Here is a 3332-nt window from a genome sequence, read left to right on the forward strand (position 1 = left end):
ACGGCGAGTCGTAAGTAACCATATGCATATAAATCATCATTACAGACTCAATAAGTAAGTAAGTAATCGACACTCGAGGGTTAAGACGATAGTCAAGTTAAGTTCTTTCAAAAAGTCGTTAGAACTATACGAAGGAAAGTCTCGGGGACCACGGACAAGTATCAAACCAATCTGAGCCCGCCTATGAAAGTTAGAGACATTATTCGTTATAGAACCTTCTACGAACGTATCGAGGCGATCCGAGCCCTTCTATGAAAGTTAGAGACCTTATTCGACATAGAATCCTTTAGGAACAAAACTTTTTATGTAACATTTGAAATCCAACCATACAAAAGACACAAGGACCATAGTTCGACTACATTAAGAACGCTAACATCAAGAAGTGAATAAGATTCGTAGACATGCTCGGATCTTAAGAATAGAGTTACCCCAAAGCTCGTATCATATCTTACTTACATCTAAGACATGCCAAAAGAAAGAAAGGGTAAGCTTCACATACCTCGTCCGCGTCCTAAGCGAATCCGAACTTAAGTCTCGGCTTCTCAAGATCTATAACAACGTCGTTAGATCCTAAACATTAGTTATAGGCACTTAGGAATCCAATCCCAAGCTAGCACTTTATTCTGACGAAATTTGAAGCGGCTTCCCTATAAATTCAACAAACCCCGAGAATTCAACTTGGTCAAATCATCAACAACAATACCAACAACCATACTAACAACATCCACAATTAATTCAGAACGCATTCTAACGTTAGCAACTCTTTTCTACATTATTCGACAAAGATTCCATTTATATTCAAATCAACCGCGTACAATCAAGCCAACATCAATAGTCACACATTCAAGTACTAATCGAGACCATTCAAACAAAACTCAAGAACACTTCCAACAATCCGTACAATATTCTAACAAGCCAACAACACACGACATAACCAGAAACCTTCCAACTTCAATAGGAACAACAACAACACGTTCTTTCTTCCCGAATTCATGAACTACACCAACAATCTACACGTTAACAACTTCATTCTCATAAATACAAGAAACTATATTAAAATCACATTAGCTTCTAAAACCGCCCACAAACGATTACAACTTCAACTTGAACCATTAAACCTTCTTTTGCATCATATAATCCCTGACAATCAACAACCAAAGCACTAAGTAAAATTTGTTCATCATGTCCTACCAAAAAACGGCCCACTGCAAGACCAACACACCTAATTTCATGAATTTCATCCATTTCCACACCTTCTACAACACGCATAAACCATCCATAACATATGAAAAGAAGATTAAACCTTACGCTTTTCCCATAGTTCTTGAACTTAGCTAGGGTTGGTGCTTTGCAAGAATGAATGGTTTGCTTGCTCCAACAACTACTCCACGTGAATAAGTACCTTCCAATTGGTTGAAAAGCTAGAGGAAAATTATTTTTTGATCAAGATTTTGTGGCACCATCTTCGGCCAGCCTTGGTCGAATTGCTCTCTCTTTGTTTTCTCCATGTTTCTCCAAGCTTCTAAGTGTGGAAAGATGACTAATTGTCTTGCTCATCATCTAATATGTACATATATAATTCATCCATGTGTACCATGCCCCACACATGGCTTGGATCAATTAAAATTAGCCAAGCCATGGGTGGGAACCCACACTACATCACAAGGCCAACTTGGATTGGTTTCATGAAATAATAACTTTTCATAATTCACTTTTAACCCCAAATTTTTCTTAATATTCCATGCCAATAAAATTGTAAGCAACTTGTGCCTTAAAACAAAATCGGAGGTTAAAAGTCTCTACCTCGTATCCCGAAATAGTCTTGTCCTTAACTTATCGTAGTTAGCTCGGAATGTCCCAATGTACAAAATACGGGATATAACACCCAAATCAATAAGTAGTCAAATAATCAGGTTCATAAGATAAGTACATTTCCACTAACACTTCAAGAAGGTTAACCAAAGAATCAATGAAATGATACGATATGCAAATACAATAAAAGGCCTTTCCATCACCGGTATACACACGCTTTTCAATATGGAATATATGACCCATAGGGGATTCGTGAGGCCCATATACCACTCTGAACCATTTCCCATCAGGTTCTTAGCCATTTAGGCTTCCAATCTCAACACATAACCAATTCGGCTTTTAATAATCGCAACACTCCATCCGAAACTATCTTCCATCGAACATCTCACATGTATTCTCAAGTGTAATATGCATGAGATATCAAATGACAGCATGAATGCAGAATGCATATAATAAGAAATAATTCCATAGATGGTAAGCCCCAATTCGGCTATTATTAGCTGTACTTAGCCAATTTGGCTCTCATTGCCTGTCCTTAGCCAATTCGGCTCACATTACCTGTACTTAGCCAATTAGGCTCACATTACCTGCACTTACCCAATTAGGCTCACATTACCTATACTTAGCTGATTTGGCTTAAATTACCTATTTTTTGCCAATTAGGCTCACATTTCATGTCTTTAGCCAATTCGGCTCCTTACTATCGCATCAATCTATCTGGAATCATTTTCCATCGGACATCAGATATGTATCCTCAAGTGTAATATGCATGAGTAACCATACGAAAGCATGCATATTACATGCACACAATAACCAACAAGGATATAAAGTAAATGGCTCAATCTTCGCTCTTTTCCACTTTTAGACGAGTATTATGGAGTGATGAGAACACATAATCACAATTCACATAAGTCAATCTACGCTATCATCTAATGCCCAATTCATGGCATTAAGACTGGACAATACACGACTCAATACTATACAACTTCCCATAACATGGAACCTGTACCCAATACAAGTGCTCGTCACCTCACAAGTACGGGAACCCCTTTAATTACTCCCTCTTTATTAGTTCATTTTAACCAACCACGCACTTTACCATAGAGTCAAGTAAGCTCTCAACTTGACTGATTTGAAGTCCGAACCTCAAGCGGTCACCACACTGCCTTTCCCTTCTTGAAACCCTCCGAACTATCCCAAATTGTTCAAATACATAATCTACGTAAGTATACGAGTCCTTAGACACCCATATTGCTATGATAATAATTGAGGTCCAAAAGGCCCAAAAAGCCAATCCCAAGCCTTGAAGGTTAAAACTATAATTTTTTCACAATATCGAGTTCAATCTAGTCAAAATAGTACTCTGTGAGGTTAAACGAGTCCAATGATACTGATATTGCTACACTTTAATTCAGAACCCGAAAATGAACCCAAAAAGGTAACCCCGAGCCCCCAAGGACAAAATTTGAATTTTATTGCAAAATCAGTTTACCCATAAGGATTTTTAAAATATCTTTTTT

Source organism: Lycium ferocissimum, chromosome 7 (genome assembly GCF_029784015.1).
Source record: "Lycium ferocissimum isolate CSIRO_LF1 chromosome 7, AGI_CSIRO_Lferr_CH_V1, whole genome shotgun sequence".
Lineage (NCBI taxonomy): Eukaryota > Viridiplantae > Streptophyta > Magnoliopsida > Solanales > Solanaceae > Lycium > Lycium ferocissimum.